General features: G+C 50.0%; 1 protein-coding gene across 6 annotated transcripts in view; it reads left to right on the plus strand.

The window, feature by feature from the left end:
* The window catches only part of GAS7 (growth arrest specific 7), a 208,389-nt gene that overhangs the window by 82,608 nt on the left and 107,019 nt on the right, over positions 1-18,762 (plus strand). The window contains exon 1 of one of the 6 annotated variants that reach the window (XM_055305579.1): positions 5,433-5,509. The exons of 4 other annotated variants lie outside the window; for them this stretch is intronic. The gene's annotated coding sequence lies outside the window, so the exon portion shown is untranslated. Of the gene's footprint in view, positions 1-5,432; positions 5,510-6,348; positions 6,365-18,762 lie in introns of those variants that run through there. One more of the 6 variants, XM_055305583.1, reaches the window with a different exon arrangement.

The following is an 18,762-nucleotide window of genomic DNA, read 5'->3' on the forward strand; positions in this document are numbered from 1 at the left end:
ATGAATGGGTGCAGCCTTGTAAACCGGAGAGGACAGTCAGGCCCATGCTAGGTGTCACGTAAGTGCTTCCTGCTGTGGTTGCAATGATCTAGGGACAGAGATGTTACAGGTCACCTGTCCCCCTTGTTGGCATGCATGTACATTCGGGCTTAGAGCAGGGCCTTATCATCCTCCCTGCCCTGGATTCAAGCTCCCTGTGGACAAGGCCCCCTGTCTCCCCTGCTTCTAGATGGTTGTGTGGCTCATTGTAAACGTGCAGCGGCATTTGCCCGATGGATGATTGAGCAAATCCATGGACTCTGCAGATGACATCTTGACGCAGGTGGTCCCAGGCCCCAGAGGAGCTCAGACATCATGTCAGAACTTCCTGAGAGAGCATTGCTCCTCTGCTTTGGAACAGAGATGTGGCTTTGGCAGAGAATGCTGAGTGGTTGCAATAGAGGAGTTGGAGAAACACTTGGCTGTGTCAGACAGAGAGGGTAGGCTAGCTGGGGCTTGCCTGGGGGACAGGAAACAGGGACGCATGTGGGTACACACAGAATCACGCCAGATGCCACCACGCCTCTGCTCATCATTTTGATGGAGGTGGGAGGGAGTAGGGAGTCCTTTTGTCAGAATGAGAAGAAGTAGTGGAGGAAGGCCCTGCCTACCTGTCCCTGCAGGTCCCCAGGAAACCACTCCAGAGTCACCCTCTGCTGCCCCTTCTTGATGCCTTCTGGGAAACCCAGCCAGCAGGTGGGACCTCAGGGAGATGTGCAGGTTGCCCTTGCTTGAGGACCAACCTCCGGGGAGGGGTGGGGGGGGCAACCCCTTGCAGTCTGCAGGGCTGGGCAGGGCCTCCTAAGCACCCCTCCCCTTCCCCATGCCACCTGGCTACTATTGTCCTCACCCCGAGAGTACAGGAAAGCCCGGGGAACCTGCAGGAGCCTAGAGGTCAGGAGGGCATTTGTCGTGGGGCCTGAGATCTCTGAGGTCTTCAGGAATTCTCATCAGCTCATGGTGGGTCAGCTCCCTCCGGGGGGAGGGAGGGGGGGGGATGGGGATGTGAGGGGCGCTGGCTTGCTAGTCCAGCAATTCTCAAGACCAGGAAGCAACCCAACAGAAAGCAGAATTAGTCATGTTATTTGAAGTTGTGCACGTAAAGGAGTTTATTAATTTTTTTTATCGAGTTACAACCGATGTACAGTATTACATTGCAGGCTTACAGCTTAGCACTCTGATATTTTTATACATTACAAAACGATCACCACAATAGATATAGCCACCATCTGTCATCATGCAAAGTCATTACAATATTAGTGACTTTATTCCCTGAGCCATACTTTATATCCCTGTGACTTATTTATTTTATAACTGGAAGTTTGTACCTCTTAATCCCCTTCGCATAAAGAGATTCAAATGATCTATATCCACCGCGTTTATGCACCTTCTAGAAGCAAGATGCATGTTAGGTATCTTTAAAGTCTGTGTATATTTTCTGTGTATCAGATGAGAAGCATTTGAGGATGTTTTTGGGTTAGAGAATCCAGTATCTAACAGGACGGTAAAAAAAAAAATTCTCCTTAATTGTGGGTCACAGCCTCTTTCTGATCCCCAAATAACCTATGGTTGAACTTTCTGTGGGACTTGGGTCAGGGTCACTGGGACCAACTAAGACCCAGTCATCGTTAGACTGTACCATGGTTTCTCACCCTAGGCATGATTGGCATTGGGGCCCAGGTCGCTCTTTGTTGTGGGTGCGTGGTCTTTTGTGTCATAAGTCTTTAGTGGCATCCTCTCTCTCTGCTTATCAGATGCAGGCAGCTCCCTGTGGTTGGCATAATATTGACTCATCCCCAACCACCCTCAACCCCCCCATACACACACATCCAGGATGTCCATGTCTTAATCCCTGCAACCCTTGAGTTTGTTAGGTTATAGGGCAAGAGGAACTTGAGGTTGTGGATCAGATGACTGCAGGATGGGGAAATTATCCTGCATTACCCATGCAGGCCCAGTATAATTGGAGGGGTCCTTACAAGTGGCAGAGGGAGATGGTAGAGAGAGCATCAGAGACACGGCCGTGTGGAGAGGGCTGGACACACCATTGCTGGTTTTGAAGACATAGAAAGTGGGGCCAGCAGCCGAGGAGTGCAAGCTGCCTCTAGAAGCTGACAAAGACAAGGGAGCAGATCTTTCCTAGAGCCTCCCCAAGGAACACAGCTCTGCCACCATCTTGGTTTGAGCCCAGTGAGGCCTATTTCTGAGCCCTGGAACTCTAAGATAATAAATCCATGTTGTGTTAAGCCACCAAATGTATGGTTACTCATTACAGTGGCAGTAGGGAATTGACACACTGCCCTGCTCTCCCACCCCTATTGTGGCAACCAGGAAATGTCTCTGGACATTTCAGAAGCACTGGGTCTAGGGAGCACCACATCGTTTCCCCAGAAAACCATGGGTGGGGGTGGGGTGGGGGAGGATTTCTGTGTTCTGCAATGAGAATGAGGCTGGGAGTGTGGACGCCTGGCAGGCTGGTTCTGGGAGGAACCAGTGGTATAAAATGGAGTGGGTGCCACAACCGCTCCCCCAACTCCCCCCAGAGGCTCCTGGAGCTGTCACACTATCATTAACGGCACAGTGTTCCTGTGCTTGTGCATATTTGGACAGAACTAGAAGCTGAGCTATCTTCCAACTGCACCATAAAAGAGAATATAAAAGCTCAATAAAACACTGAAATGTCAGCCGAGGTAGCATTGCTAGCAGAGGCCTTGGCTGGGAGGGACAGCACGCTGGGTGCCCTTGGCAGTTTGTGGAAGTCGTGGGCGGGAAGGAGAGGCCGGGTAGCCCAGCCCATGCTAGGGGCCACCAAGCCTGAGCCCTGGGCCAAACACACAGCCCCCTGGACCCAACCTCAAGGCTGTGATGCTGTTTATTTTGCTGAATATGACATTCATGTGGTTCTGACTTCTTCTCTGTGATCCGTCATCTCCGTTTACTTTTGGAGCCATAAACCAAGCAAAGCGGCTTTGAAGTCATTGTTCTGGGGTAAGTAGGAAGTTATGCTTTGCCAGGGTTCTTTGGGGGCAACCACGATGTGCCCTTTGACTTGAGAAGTGCTCCAGGAACTGAGTGTGAAGTGAACTGGCGAGGTCCATTTTGGTCCTGGCCCAGGAGCTGGGATGGACCAGAACGGAGGAGTGGGTATGCACAGCCACGGGCCCCTCCCTGGTCCTCAGTTTGTGGCAACCACTCTTTCTCCCAGGTGTCCTGATGCAGCAACAGATGGTTCTGTGTTACCTCCTGCTTGCTGCTTCAGGTGCTCAGATGGAGCTCTGGCCCTTGCCTCCTCCTTGGGGGTAGGCCAGAAAGCAGAAGTCAGAAAAGAAATTTTAAAAAAGAAGAAAGAGTACAGGAACATGTGTGATACGGAGGAAGACGTTGTCTGTTTCCATGGCATTTTGATGTGGAAGGGACATGGGCCAGACCATTCCCTGAAGGGCTGGCCTCGCTGGATCAAACCATATACAGAGGCTGGTGGTTCCCAAATTTCAATGTGCAGTAGAGTCACTCCCCAGGAGGGCTTGTTAAAACAGACTGCAGGACCCGCTTGCAGAGTTCCCGATTCAGGAGGGCTAGGCTGAGACCCAAGGGTTTGTCCCTTCTAACAAATTCCCAGGTGATACTGATGCAACTAGCAGGCCCAAGGTCGAGAACTTTTGGTCTAGGACAAGAAGAGGGTCTTTGCCATGAAAACTGGTACTGATAACGAACAGTTCTCAGGACTCTACAGTGGGTGCACTGGGACCCCATGTTTGATCTGAACACCACTACGAGGAGACTGTGCCATCCACTGTGTGATTTTTTTCCCCTACAAGGTGAAAAATTGCCTTTTTTCTATTGTCATGCAGTAAAATGGATTTTTTTGAGTGTACAATTCTACACATGTATAAATTGATGTAACCACACCCTCCACCAGGATATAGAATAATTCCATCACCCCAGGAGCCTCCCTTTTGCTCCCTCTCTGCTCTCACTGCCATCTCCACCCCCCCACAAGCCATCCGTACCTGTTTCTTTGTCTTTTTGAGCACATCACGTAAATAGGATTGTACAGTATGTAACCTTCTGAGACTGGCTTCTCCACAGCCACGTGTGAGATGCTCCAGGTCACTACATTCATCGTTGGTTCCTTTATGTTGGGAGTCGGGACCCACCATATGGACATATGGTGGCCTGTTCTTTATTGCCTGTCGTTGGTCTTTGGGTTGCTTCCAGTTTGGGGTGACTATGAATAAAGCTACTATACACATTCGCATTCATGCATGAGATTTTGTGTGGACATGTCTCCCTTCCTCTTGGGTACATACCAAGGAGAGGGATGACTGGCTTGTATGGTGTGAATGTTAACCTTCTAGGAAACCACCACACTGCTCTCCAGCGGGGTTGCACCATTTTGCATTCCCAGCAGTGTCTGGGACTTCCAGCTGCTCCGCATCCTTGCTGACACTTGGGGGTTGTCATTTTTTTAAATTCCATTCGTTCTAGATCAGGCCTGGTTTTAAAATGTGTGGATGAATCTCAGAAAGGCTCAGACTTGTCCAAGGTCCCCAGCCTCTTGGTGGCTCCTTGACTCCAGGCCTTTTACCTTGAAGGCTGTGAACATTCTGGGTGGCGGTTGCGCTGTACGGGAGCTAGGAAGCCAGAGCTTCTGAGTGTGACTGGAGTTCCCACAACATCTAGGGCATATGTATGGGAGAGTAAGGCCTATGACCAGAGACTAGGGAATCCAGAAGAAAGCAGAAAAAGAGATTACCCAGAAGGAAAGAGGTACATCCTAGCATCACCAAGAGGTGGAAGGCACTAGGCTACTTCTCCGTCCCTATGCTCCTTGGCCCCCGTCTTATTTTTAGGCTGAGGCTCAGAGAGATGAAACAGCTGGCCAGATGGGCTCACTGTGTCTCTTGACTCTACGCCTGTGGCAGAAGCCACCTTTGTTTCAGGGCCACCAGCGGCTTCCCCTTGATGCTGGAAGAGTAGAGCTTTTGCAAATTGATGTACCTAGTCAGGATCGTCATACTCCCTTGGTGCCCTGGCCTCGGGTCTGCTCCAGGCAGGAGTTGGCATTAGGAAGGGGGCTCTGGAGGGGCGGCCATGGTCACAGCTGAACCAGAGGCGGTGACTTAATGGGAGGGAGGGAGGTTCAACTGAAGGGAAGGTCCTTTCTCCAGAGGCCATCCCGCCCACCCTCGAGGGGACCGGGCGCAGCTGCCCTGGAAGGCTGTGGACATGCTTTCTCGATTGCAGAATACTTCTCTTCTCTTTCATTTTGAATATCATTTGTTTGGTTGCCACGGCAACGCCGAGTCTCTATTTTAATGCTAACCTGCGTGGCTGCAACTTTCTATATATAAATGCTGCTTTGCACAGTGAATTAGCTGATGCCACGGGAAGCAGTGGATGTGGAGACGGTGGCAGCAAATGACCAGTGTGTCAGCTTTGCAAGAGGAGGGACTGCAGCGGGGCTGAGGTGAGTGGGAGCCCTGGGGCAGGTGCTCGAAGCTCATTGGAGCCCAGGGACAGCCAGGTGGCCCCGCCAGGCCTGGTGCAGGGAAGCCTGCCCTGGAGAACCTCTGTGGGCAGGTGCTGGGCTCTGCTCTGGAGGAACCCAGGCTGATTCTTGTCTGCCCTCCTCCTTCCTTCACTGAGTCTGGGTCTCATGGTGGGGGGTACCCCGAGGCTTGAGAGAGCGCAAGCCACTTGGGAGGGGGTGGTATCTGTGGTGCGCTCGGTGGAAAGCAAGTTCTTCTTGTTGTCTTCAACTTACCTTGGTTCTCTGTTCAGGATCTCCACCTCTTCTGTTTTGCTTTTTTCTTAATTCCTGAGTGTGGCCAGGCCTTCCTGGGGCCAAATGGGTCCTGCCAAGTGGTGCCAGTAGAGTTCTCGGGAGAAGCCTAGAAGGGGCTTTGAGAGTCAGCAGGGTCAGCCTACTGGGGGAAGCCCAGAGAGGTGCTGCGACCTGCCAGATGTCACACAGCTGGTCAGAGACAGAGTGGGACAGCAGTCAGGTCCACAGAGATCTTCCGACGGGGGTGAGGGGGCATATTCTGTTGTGGAGTCGGGACGGCCGTGGGTGTACACTCCAGAGCTACGGGGGCTGCAGAGCGGGAAGCACAAGCTGGGGGGGGTGGGTATGTAACAAACACAAGATTATGTAACAGCATCTGAAGCCTCTTAAGGCTTCTGGAAAGTACATGCAGGTGGGAGTCTAGGAAACTGGGATTGGTGTGGAGTCAGACACTTCCTGTGTGACAGTTGTGTTAGCTTCTCTCGACTTCCCTGCCTGAGCACCGGGTGTACAGATTCTCCTTGCAGCCCTGTTGTGGTGAGTCCATGTTGCGGCAAGTGTGAACCTGCCAGGGACCTTGATCAGGCCCTGATGAGGGGGTGATGCGTCCGAGCACAGAGCAGTTCGGAAACTACACGGCTCCGTCCCCCCCATGGCAGGGATGGGGTGCTGCCAGGAGCAGAGGAGTTCTCCAAAGATGGGGATTGAAGCAAAACGCGGTACAATTTTATCATATTAGAAAGTCTCGCTCGGGCTGCTGCTTCTTTGACATTAAGCATTTGACAGATATTTTAAGTGCATTGGATCCAGAGGCTGGGACGCTCTTCTTGAAAAGAGAAGATCTGAGGGCGCCTAGGTGGCTGGTGGAGCGTCTCCCTTCGGCTCAGGTCGTGATCCTGGGGTCCTGGGATCGAGTTCCGAATCGGGCTTCCTGCTCACTGGGGAGTCTGCTTCTCCCTCTGCCTCTGCCTCTACTCATGTTCTCTCTCTCGCTCTCTCTCAAATAAATAAATAACCAACCAATCAATCTTTTAAAGAGAGAGAGAGAGAGAGAGAGAGAGAGAGAGAGAGAGAGAGAGAGAGAAGACCGAGGATACTAAGTGCCCAGGAGGGGCACACACTCCTGGGAGGCTGGGAGAACTGGGAGCGTTTCTCTCTGCCTGGGTGGGTCTCGAAAAGTGAAGCGAAGGAACCTTTTAGAGGAATTTCTGACGGAGAGGCAGGTAAAGGAAGGGGTCCCTAATGAAAGGAGCTCTCGACCTGGTAGAGCAGCGTGTCGGGATCTGTGAGTCGTGAGCCGCACGCTGCATGTGATCAGCGTTAAGCAGCACGGGAAGCCGGATGGCAGGGGGTCGGAGGGCACCGCATGCGGTAGGGCGTGCGCCGCTACGTGGAACTTGGGCTTCGTGTGTCTGTTGGGTTGTGAAGGGGAATGGGCTCTGCACTGCAGGGTGAGACTTTGAGAAACAGAGTTGGGAAACTGCCTGGCCTTGGGTGGTGCCTGAATGAGCCCGAATTTTCTCCTGCAGATACATGGCCGTGGATCTCCTTCCCAGGGAAAAGCCGGCAGGAGAGAGGAAGGCTTCTGAGCGAGAGCCCCACGCGAGCATCATTTTGAGACGTGGATGTGGTGTCGTGTGCAGCGCAGATGGGGCGGCAGGGCAGTGGGGGAGTGTGAGGTGTGGGGGTGGGTTGGTGGCGGCCGTCCTCCCCGGGCTCCGAGGTCCGGAGGACAGCTTCCTGTGGGTGGACTGAGAAGGACATTGTGATTCTTGCAGCAGTTGCCCTGATCGCCCTGCATTCGTCCCAGAGGCTCCAGAGCCCCGCAGCTCTGTGTCGTGCACTCCTCCCACCAGGATGGGTCCAGTCTGCCTTCCCACCAGGCACTCACTGGGGTGCAAGGGTGCTGGCTTCCAGCTACTTGGTCGTGCTGCTCCAAGGCAATCTCTCTGCTCACAGGGGCAACAGTGTCATCTTGCCTTTGGACGTGTGGATGCACATCTGTCCTTCCTGAGGCTGCTGGGCCTGGCTCCCTCAGCAGGTTCCCCAATCTCAAAGCTGCTGCTTTTTTTTTTTTAAAAGATTTTATTTATTTATTCATGAGAGACAGAGAGAGGCAGAGACACAGGCAGAGACACAGGCAGATGGAGAAGCAGGCTTCATGCGGGGAGCCTGATGCAGGACTCAATCCCAGGACCTCAAGGTCACGCCCTGAGCCCAAGGCAGATGCTCAACCACAGGGCCACCCAGGTGCCCCCCAATCTCTAACCTTCTATCAGGCTGCTCAGTGCATGGCTTTGCCTTTGACGCCATCTCTGCCCCGCTTCCTGCTGGTGGTGCATGCCTCACTCCTTAGGCCATTTTGCTTCCTTATGCACCTGCTCCCCTTCCAAACCTTCTGATCAGCTGATGGGTGCCACTTTCCCATAAACAGAGCAGGACGGCCTTTCAGAGGCACTCGTGCCCCAGAAATCTTGTCTCGTGCTTCCCTTCCAAGGAAAGGGAGACCCAGGCGGGGGTGCATAGCTCTGGGGTGAGAGGAAGTCAGCCACACATTTGCGGCTCTTAGGATCCCTGGATGTGGGTGCCCAGCTGCAGCCGGCAGGCAGTGTTGGTGGTAAGAGGTCTCCGCCAAGGGATGGTTAGTGTGGGGTGGGAGCAACTAATTCATGCTCTTAGTCTAGGATGGTGGTATTTGATTCTTTAAAAGCCAGGGAGCCCTCTCTCCAAACAAGTGCTTCGGCAGATACCCAGCAATTTTGCAAGGAGCTGCACGCCAGTGGCCGATGGGGAGAATGAAGTTCGGGACCGTGGGAGGTTTTGTGGTTGTTCTGTTTTGTTTTTGCCCATGGTTTCATTTTAAAGCCACTGAGTTGGTTTGCCAACATCTAAAAAATCATCAGATTACACATTCAAGATTCAGATTCCTGGTGTCTCATGCAAAAAAAAAAAAAAAGCAGCTTTGGTGACCCCCATCCTCGGTGCCCTGCAAGGGTGTCAATGTGCTGGTCATAAGGGGTAGGTTTTCCAGAGTGCCACAATTCTCACCCATCTCTGCTGTTCACCAGCACAAGACCGGTGATGGGATAGTGACCATCATTTGTTTTTTTAAAGACTTATTTATTTATTTTAGAGAGAGGGCAAGAGGAGGGGTGGAGGGAGAAAGAGAGAATCCCAAGCAGACTCCCTGCCAATTGCTGAGCCCGATGTGGGGCTCGATCTCAGCGACCCCGAGATCGTGACCTGAGCCAAAATCAAGAGTCAGCCGCTCAACCAACTGAGCCACCCCAGGTTGCCCGTCATTCTTTTTTTTTATTTTTTCAAATTGAGGTAAAATTGCTACATAACATTTGTAAGTGGGGGGGGTAGGTACAACGTTCTATTTCAGCGTCTGTCTGCGCTACAGAGAGATCACCCTCAAAAGTCTCGTTAACATCCATCACCGAACAACTGACGCCTCTACCCATTTTGTCCACCCCCAGCCCCCTATCCTTCTGGTAAACATCGGTGGGTTTTCTGTATCTGTGACTGCACATATGAGGGAAATCATATAGTATTTATCTTTCTCCATATAGTATTTATCTTACTCCATCTGACTTGCTCCACTGAGCATAATGCCCTCCACATCTATCCACTAGTTCTGCTCTGATCTTTATTATTTCTTTCCTTCTGCTAACTTTAGGCTTCGTCCCTGCTTCTTTTTCTCGTTCCCTTAGGACATAAAATTAGATTGAGATTGTTCTTGTTTATCAGGCCAGTCTGTATTGCTATGAACTTGCCTCTTAGAACTGCTTTTGCCACATCCTATGGAATTCGTTCTGTTGTGATTCTGTTTTTAATGGTCATTAGGTATTATTTGATTTCTTCTTTGTTTCTCTGATGAGCCCTTGGTTGTGCAGTGGCATGTTGTTTAATTTCCCCACATTTGCGGTTTTTCCAGTTTTCTCCTTGTAAATTGATTGTTAGTTTCATACCATTGTGGTAGGGCAGGATGCTTGATTGGATTTCTGTGGTCTTCAATTTTTTTGAGACTTGTTTTGTGGCCTGATGTTTGACCTATACTGGAATATGTTCCATTTGATCTATCCTGGACTATGTCCCATGTGCACTTGAGAAGGTGTGTTCTGTTGCCCTTGGATGGAATGTTCTGTGTGTCTGAGGCTCAGAATGTGGATAGAGTGCCTGCGCTCGGTACTGTCATGTTGCATCCTTTTAAGACCAAGAGGTGAGGAAAGACAGGGATCCCTAGCTGAAGAAAAGGAGTTGAGGGTTTCACCCCACATGACTCCTGGCACGGTCCCATGCATGCTTCAAGGGCTAGAGTTGTTTCCTTTTGTGGGATCTCAGCAAATCCTAATCCCTTTTTATCCAGCCACGTGCTCTTCAGCACTTCTATCTGTGGGTCCCGTTGGTGTAACAGTGATGAATAAGCCCCAGTGCCTTTGACTGTCATAGAAAGAAAGATAATAATCACTGGGATTTCTTCTTACTGGAGAAGTGGTGTGTGACCCTAGCAGACAATGGATTGAATGATGTCGAGAGAGATCAGGCTGGCTGCTCAAGCGCATCAGAGGTAACCAGGCATTTGTGGGCTAGGAGTCCTTGGGGGAAAATAATATACCAGTTCATTTTTTTAAAAGGTTTTATTTATTTATTTATTCATTCATTCATTCATTCATTCATTCATGAGAGACACACAGAGAGAGGCAGAGACACAGGCAGAGGAAGAAGCAGGCTCCATGCAGGGAGCCCGATGCAGGGCTTGATCCCAGGACCCCAAAGTCATGACCTGAGCCGAAGGCAGACGCTCAACCACTGGGCCACCCAGTCATCCCAATATACCAGTTTTTTAAAAAGTATGGGTAAGAGCCAACCACATGTGTACATTCCACATCGAGCATTGGTCGCTCAGACTGCTTTTGTCATGGATGATTACCTCTGGCCTCTGTCCATGTTCTCTCTGGCTAAAAAACTTGAATTACGTTGGTGGACAAATTAGGCAACTGGGACAGTGAGTCTTTTCTGAACGTATTTACTTGGAGGGCCGTAGGCCCATGAGGGGCCTGGTGACCCTTCCCCAAGCCTTGTCTGGTTCCTTTGTGATTTTGGGGCCACTGACAGTATTTTAGCATATAAGTAGGCTCCACACCCTTCATGGAGCCCAGTGTGGGGCCTGAACTCATGATCCCGAGATCAAGACCCAAGACCTGAGGTGAGATCAAGAGTTGGACACTTTAAAAAAAAAAAAAAAAGAGTTGGACACTTTACCCACTGAACCACCCAGGCACCCCTGCCTCTACCTTTTTGTCTCCTGCTCCTCCTGTATCCTCCCATCGGTGGCCAGGTGTCCCCAGGGAGGGAGATAAGACACCTACTTCTAGGGGGGACTGGCAGGTCCTACTCAGACACTGGGGGGATCGCCATCTATTCCTCATGGTGTGAATTTTGGGTATGTTTTCTGTGTCCAGGGACACATTTGAGTAGAACACCATTCTTGATCTTGGGGAGTGAGGACCACTCACCGTAGCTGGGCAAACTAGAGCAGCCTTGGAGGTAGGAGAGGACCAGTGCACCTGGGAGGGAAGGTATGGCTAGGGCCTGGGGCTGCATCTCCCAGAGGACAGCAAGAGGTGAGGTGCTAGGCCGACCAGACAAAGCAAGGCAGGTCCCCATCGCAGCTGGAGCTTTGAATGCAGACTGGCCTTGCCTGCTTGCACGGAAGGCTGCTCTCAGATTGTGGTTCTCAGTCAACATCTTTCACCCTGGCTGCTGGTCAGGGCTCATTTCCGTGGAGATGTTTATCTTGGTTCTTTCCTCCCCTCCTCTGGCACCTCTCCCTCCAGTTAGCAAACGAGGCCTCCCGCTGGCCATCAGCCTCCACCCTCTACCATGTGAAGCTGATAGGAGCTTGGCTGCCCGTGGCCTCACTCGAACTTCTCCCTGGAATATTTGCCCTCGAATAGAGGATTCTCGGTCACTGGGTGTGTTGGGAGTGGCCTGCAGTGAGGGGGAAATTGCATCGTTCTTGGAGACAGGACACCAGGTTCAAATGGGTTGTGTCCTCTGTGTTGTAAAACCTTGGGGAAGACCTCCACTTATTCGATTGTGGAAGGAAATTAAGATACTTCTCTACAGTGGGCACCTGCGGGGGGGGGGTGCTCAGTGGTTGAGCATCTGCTTTTGGCTCAGGGCGTGATCCTGGGGTCCTGGGATCGAGTCCCACATTGGGCTCCCCACAGGGAGGCTTCATCTCCAGACTCTGTCTCTCTCATGAATAAATAAATAAAATCTTAAAAAAAAAAAAAAGAATATTTCCCTACAGCGTTCTTGTGAGGGTCAACTAGGCTACAAGATCCATGAGTGGCCAGCTTTCCAGAAACCCCAGCGGACATGGCGTGTGTGGGGGTCCATGGATTTGACTGTCCCCTTCTGATGGTCCTCTAAATCCTAAACTTGTCCGCTGAGCCTAGTAATTCCATTTCCCATGCCATTCCTCTCGCTCCTTTGATGAGCTTAGTTGTGTACAGACGGTAGAGGTGCCAGCCTGCACACATTAGCCTGGGCTGTTGGGAAAAACCCAGTCGGTGCCATGGGAGTGACTCAGCGCTGTGATCTCGGCTGTTGACTTTCCCCAAGGGTTGCTCAGTGATGGGAACATATGGGGCAAAGCTAGCATTTCTGGAGTTGCAACGGTGGTTTGGGCCTTCAGATCTTTGCAAGAATTCTGGGAAGGCGATGGTGCCATTTCCATTTGTATGTGCAGGAAAGAGAAAAGATGAGTTTCAAAGAGGTGAACTGACTTGCCTGAGATTATGTGGCTGGAAGGCTGTGGAAGGCGTCCTTGAACTTCCTCAATGCCTGGCTGGAGGTTAGAAGCTGGGTTTGGGGACAAGCCAATGGATGCCTGTGGCTGGTCTCTGGGGTTGCGTCTGCTGTTTGTCCTCGCCCACACCTCCAACCCGTCCATGCACACCTTGTTTTGGGAATTTCTGTTGCAGAGTGGCAGTTGTGGTTTCTGGAAGTTTCTGGAATCTTCCAGACCCCCTCATTGGAATGGGGCTTTGCATTTCAATGAGTGGAAAAAGAGGCAGAAGAGGATTTGCCAAAGGGAAAATCAAGTGTGTTTGTTCACTCCCCTTGTGTGCACAGATGTTTCCTCCCTCCCTACACAGGGGGCTCCCTGGCTACAAACAGATGGGAAATGGGTCATGGTTGACCAGGGAGCTGGACTAATTGGAGGTCGGCTTGCACAGAGCAGTGTTAGGGTCAGCCTGGGAGTTGTGCTAGGTGGGGCTTTGGCTCTTGCCGTGTTGTGTGACCAGAATTAGTCCTTAGCCATGCCAGCAGCATTAGCACCAAGATTTAAGCAGCCAGAGAACAAGAAGGAGGACAGAGAGCAAGAAGGAGGGCACTCTGTGCTGGACTAGGGGAGACTTGCCATCTGTCTCTGGGTTCAGTATCCTAATCTGTAAAATGGCAGCATGGGATCAGATGATCTCTGGGGTTCCTTCCTCCTCTAATTTTTGTGTCAGCCTTGTACTGGACCAGAAAGTTCTTTACCATTGCCCATTTTGTCTTTTTTTTTAAAGATTTTATTTAAAATATTTTTTAAACATTTTATTTAAAATCTCCAAAGAAGGAAACCATACCACAGCTCCAGAGAGATGTCACCATGTGATGACGTCGGCTCCTCTCACCCATTTTATTTTTTAAAGATTTTATTTATTTATTCATGAGAGACACACAGAGAGGCAGAGACACAGGCAGAGGGAGAAGCAGGCTCCCTGCGGGGAGCCGGATACGGGACTTGATCCCAGGACACCGGGATCACGCCTAGTCAAAGGCAGATGCTCAACCGCTGAACTACCCAGATGCCCCTGCCCATTTTGTCTTAATTCATTTTCTTAAAAATAAAATCCCCCCAAGTATCCTTACCCTTTGAAGGATAGTACAACAAACCCTAATCTGATAAACTTCATTTTAGGGGATGGCACCTGAGAAAGGATATATCAAGGGCAATTTTAAAACTTTTTTTTTTTAATTTTTATTTATGATAGTCACACACACAGAGAGAGAGAGGCAGAGACATAGGCAGAGGGAGAAGCAGGCTCCATGCACCGGGAGCCCGACGTGGGATTCGATCCCGGGTCTCCAGGATCGCGCCCTGGGCCAAAGACAGGCGCCAAACCGCTGCGCCACCCAGGGATCCCTCAAGGGCAATTTTATTAGCAAATATTTTCTAAATATTTTAAATAGCTCTGTATTCCTATGTTAGTTCATGATGGAATAAAGTAAGATTTTTTTTTAAATGCATCAAAACTGGGGCGCCTGGGTGGCTTAAACGTCAATTAAGTCTGTTAACTTAAGTTTAACTAAGTCAGTTAAACATCTGACTCTTGACTTCGGCTCAGGTGATGATTTTGGAGTTGTGAGATCGAGCCTTGCATTGAGGTCCACTCAAGCATAGAGTATGCTTGAGATCCTCTCTCTCCCTCTCTTTCTGTCTCCACCCCAAAGCATTACAATTAATATGTTCATTATAGAAAATGGAGAAATACAGAAAAGCAGAAATAAGAAAAAGATATTTAGCATTCTTTTCATCCCCCCCCCTTTTTTTGCTGTATATATTTGTCTACATAATTGGGATCATATGGTATATTTTAGAATTGAATATGCTGATCTGGGGGGAAGGCAGTATTTTCTTGATTGTAAAAATAACTTTATAAACACATTTAAAAAAATGAAGAAAGGTTTTGACTTGTAAAATTACAAATAAATAAGCATTTTAAATGTGATAAAATGAATACAATTAAGACAGTTGGAGGAATCCCAGAATACAAAGATAATGTGCGTTCACATTTTCCTGGGTTCCCTCAGTGCTCCCTTGGCAGGGATGGGAAGGGAGGGGTATGGGGTGCGTCATTTTCTACCTTTGACATCATGCTGCGTACACTGGTTCCTTTCAATTTTTTTTAAGGATTTAATTTATTTATTTGAGAGAGAGAGAGCATGAGCAGGGAGCCTGATGTAGGGCTCGATCCCAGGACCCCAGGATCATGACCTTAGCTGAAGGCAGAGGCTTCACCTGCTGAGCCACCCAGGCGCTCCTATACTCTGGTTCTTAAAGCAGGAGCAAGTCTTAGAAGGTGATAGAACCTGGGGTTTTGCTGATAGAAAGCATTGGCCCCTGAGTGGCTGATTTGATTGGTCTTTCTGATCTGGGCAGGAGGGGAGGCTTGGTTCATTCAGCGTGAGTTTCAAATATGCACAAGGCCATGCTTCCAGCTCCTTGGCAAGCAGAGTGGCCACGGTGGTGCCCTACACGGCGCAGTGTTGCTGGGGTAGACGAGTGACAGAGGCTTTGTCTGGTGCTGCTCCCAGTGCAAGGTCCCCAAACCTCCAGGAGCAACACCAGTACCAGCACGTGCTTGGGCACAAAAGCTGTGACTGGGTGCACATGGCTGGAGGCCTTGATGTCCTAGCCTTGGATGACGTTGCAGGAGGAACTCGCACCCTGATTCCAGGCTGGGCACGAAGCAGAGGAGGAAGGCCGAGGGAAACACCTATCACTGGGCATTACCTGCAGACCAGACAGTCTGTTGGCTGGATTTCTGAGCTCGGGGGTCTGTGCTGAGTAAGAAATGCCTCATGGATGCATTGATGTGGCCCTCTTCAGGGTCATCGTCCTCATGGTGATTCCTGCCCCCGTGCCTGGAGAGTACAGGGGTAGCTTCTTCACCTGTGTGCAAGCTTAGAGCACCTTCTCTGCCTTTCACGTCAAGCTGAATACAGCTTGGCTGCATGTGTACATCTTGAATCTCAGACGTTTGGAACAAAATCTCGTATCTGCAGCTCAGTGTGGCCCACACTCCAGGAAATGCTTGTTGAGCTCCCACAGTGATGAACCAACGAGACAATGACCACACCCCACGAGGCTTTGACTTGGGTGGGATGTGTCTTCTGGCACTTTCTAGCACTTTCAGGTGGCTGATGCCAGCCCCTGGGCAAGTCCCTGCCTTCTGGAGCTTGGATTCCCATGGGAAGTGCCCATGGTAGGAGCAGAAGAAAAGTTTGAGGAGAAAACGGGTTACTTAGCAGTCTTTCTTTTTGCCTCTTTGTGATTTTTAAAACTCTCTTTTGTTATTTTTGCAATCTTTTTTTTTAACATTTTATTTTATTTTGGAGAGAAGGGGGGGGAGAGAGTGAGAGTGCATGCGCATGTGAGCAGGGGGGAGAGGCAGACAGAGAGGGAGAGTTTAGTCTCCTCCACTGAGCAGGGACCCCAACATGGGGCTCGATCCCAGGACCCCAGGATCATGACCTGAGCCCAAGGCAGATGCTTAATGGTCTGAGCCACCTAGGTGCCCCTCCCCTTTTTAAATGATTTTATTTATGCAGTTGATCATTGATTTTCGTCACTTGGTCCAGTCTTTTCTAATAGAACCCTCCTTAAACCTTCCATGCATCACTTTTTTCATGTCCTTGCTATTTTTTTTTTTTTTTAAACTTTGCAGTTTGGGGAGATCCTCTGACACACAGCCTTACATTTTGTTATTTTATTAGTTTTTTTCTTTTTAATCTTTATCCCCAACCATGAATGTGGATTTAAGTGAGCAATTTTCATACAATCCTCACCTATTCTGTTTGTTTTTCCATCGTGTCATCTTTCTTGTTTTGGCCTTTTTCCATTAATGATTTTCTGTTCCTCTTTCAAAGAGGACTTCTTGCTTTCTAACAGTTTCCTGACATTGTCTTCTGAATTGCTTTCAGAGGGGGCGTCCTCCCTTGTGCCGTTAGGATGACGCTCCATCACCCTTCCCTCCCATTTTCGGGTCTCTCATTCCTCCTTGTCCACCAAGGTGGTGTCAGTGTAGAAGTTGCACAGGCCACCAGACGCATTATGCGTCGTTGGCCTTGGCGCCGTGTGCACGCAGAGGAAGGTTGAATCCTCCGTCATAGTTGCTTACCTGTAGGTTCAGGGATGCACACACTTCACAGCCCACTTCTGGTTTTAAAACAGGCTGCCCCCCACCCCACGTGCTGCTGTTTTGCTACCTGCCTCCCCGATGTCCCCAGTTGGCGGAGCGCGAGAGGTCGCATCCCCGCGTGCTGTCCCTGGGGCCATGTGCACCATCAGAGTGCTTACCACCCCTCCCAAGCTCCCCACCCACCTGCACTCCCTGCTCACCTGTTTTCTGGATGTCTCTGGACCTGGAATGGACGATGAGGGACGAGGATCAGTTCTCGGGGCAGCGTCTGTGTCCTGGCAGCTGACCGCTCAGTGCCCAGGTGCATGTGGGTCTGCATCTCAAATTAGAGATCCAGACACAGAAACGTGTGACAGGCTGTTCCTCTTCCCACAACCGGTCTCTGTTTTGTATGATTGTCACCAATCGCTCCACTGGCGTCACGGTTTCTCGAGTGTTTATTTTTGCTCAGATTCTGACTGTCCACCGTTGTCTTTTTTGAAGGTTATGTAAGTTTTATTTTTGATTCCTATTGTTTTGTTTTCCTCTCATTGCCTTTTTTTTTTAAAGAGCAATGCCATTTTCAGAACATGTGATTTTTTTTTTTTTGGAGATTTTATTTATTGAGTTGAGAGAGAGAAAGGGAGACAGCAGGAGCAGGAGGGGAGGGGCAGAGGGAGAGGGAGAAGCAGATTCCCTGCTTGAGCAGGGAGCCGGGTGTGGGGCTCGATCCCAGAACCCTGAGATCACGACCTGAGCTGAAGGCAGATGCTTCATCGACTGAGCCACCCAGGTGTCCCTCATTGCCTATTTATTTTATTTTTATTTTCATTTTTAAAGATTTTATTTATTTATTCTGGAGAGACACAGAGAGACAGGCAGAGACACAGGCAGAGACACAGGCAGAGGGAGAAGCTCCCTGTGGGGAGCCCGATGCGGGACTCAGTCCCAGGACCCCAGGATCATGCCCTGAGCCAAAGGCAGATGCTCAACCACTGAGCCACCCGGGCGCCCTTCATTGCCTATTTTATTTTATTTTTTAAATTTTTTTATTTTTTTTCATTGCTTATTTTAATAGGAAGTTGACAGAGGTGGCCCTCACCCTGGGAAAGCCTCTGCTTTTTCCCTTGACTCCCCTCCTGGGTCTCCCAGTGATGACTTGGGCCACACACTGGGGACCTTGCTCCTCCTGTTGCAGGTATGTGGTTAGTGGAGAATTCGAGCTTGGTTTTCTAGGTTTCAGAAAAGAACCTCCCTGGACCATTTCACCGCTGCTCTATGGTAATTCTGCACTTAGCTTGCAACTGTGTTTCTTCAAGGGGGCCGCTTTTACCACTTAGGCTATGGAAGATAATCATAGACCATGTTGTGATGACAGTTTTTTTTTTTAATTTAAATTCAGTTAGCCAACATAAAGGACATACTTGGTTTCAGATGGAGCGTGCAACGATTTATCGGTTGCGGACAACACCCCAGTGCTCATCACGTCACGTGCCCTCCTTATTGCCTGTCGCCCAGCGACCCCACCCCTGCACCCACCTCCCCGTGATGACAGGTTTTAAGTAATGTTTATTTAAGTGAGGAACAGGGTAAATAACCAATCACATCAGATTCACGTTTCACAGATGCTACTGCTTGGGGTCAGGCTACATCCAAGCTCATTATAAGACAGTTAAAAAAAATTTCTGGGTAAATAATAGGGCAGCTGACACATGGCGACAGCAGACTTGGGACAAGGGAACGTGAATGGCTGGAGTTTGGGAGGCATTGAGCCGAGGCATCTCTCGGATGCTGAGCCTGTTAAAGTGGGTGCTGTTTCTGATGTGTCCACTTGCTCTTGGGCATCTTTTATGGATGGGGACAGGTGGAAACTTTGGAGGGGCCTTGGACCCATCCATGCTGAGGGCAAGAAGCTAACTGCCAAGCCCCTTGTAGGAACCATCTATAGGCCCAGTGGGCCTGGGCTGG

Source organism: Nyctereutes procyonoides, unplaced genomic scaffold, assembly GCF_905146905.1.
Source record: "Nyctereutes procyonoides isolate TBG_1078 unplaced genomic scaffold, NYPRO_anot_genome, whole genome shotgun sequence".
In the NCBI taxonomy this organism is placed as follows: Eukaryota; Metazoa; Chordata; class Mammalia; order Carnivora; family Canidae; genus Nyctereutes; species Nyctereutes procyonoides.